Genomic DNA, 274 nt, shown 5'->3' with positions numbered 1-274 from the left:
TGTATTTGAAGATAAAATTTTCTGTTGAGCTCTAGTCTTTTTATCAGGAAGGTTTGGAAGTCCCCTAATTTGTTGAATGTCCATCTCCTCCTCTGAGAGATTATGCTCATTTTTGCTGGGTAGTTGATCCTTGGTTGTAATCCAAGCTCCTCTGCCTTACGGAATATCATATTCCATGCCCTATGATCTTTTAATTTAAAAGCTGCAAGGTCCTGTGTAATTCTGACTGTGGTTCCATGATATTTAAATTGTTTATTTCTGGCTGCTTGCAGTA

The sequence above is a fragment of the Vombatus ursinus genome, unplaced genomic scaffold (assembly GCF_900497805.2).
Source record: "Vombatus ursinus unplaced genomic scaffold, bare-nosed wombat genome assembly UNPS02014811.1, whole genome shotgun sequence".
Lineage (NCBI taxonomy): Eukaryota > Metazoa > Chordata > Mammalia > Diprotodontia > Vombatidae > Vombatus > Vombatus ursinus.
Note: the sequence above shows the minus strand (reverse complement) of the source record.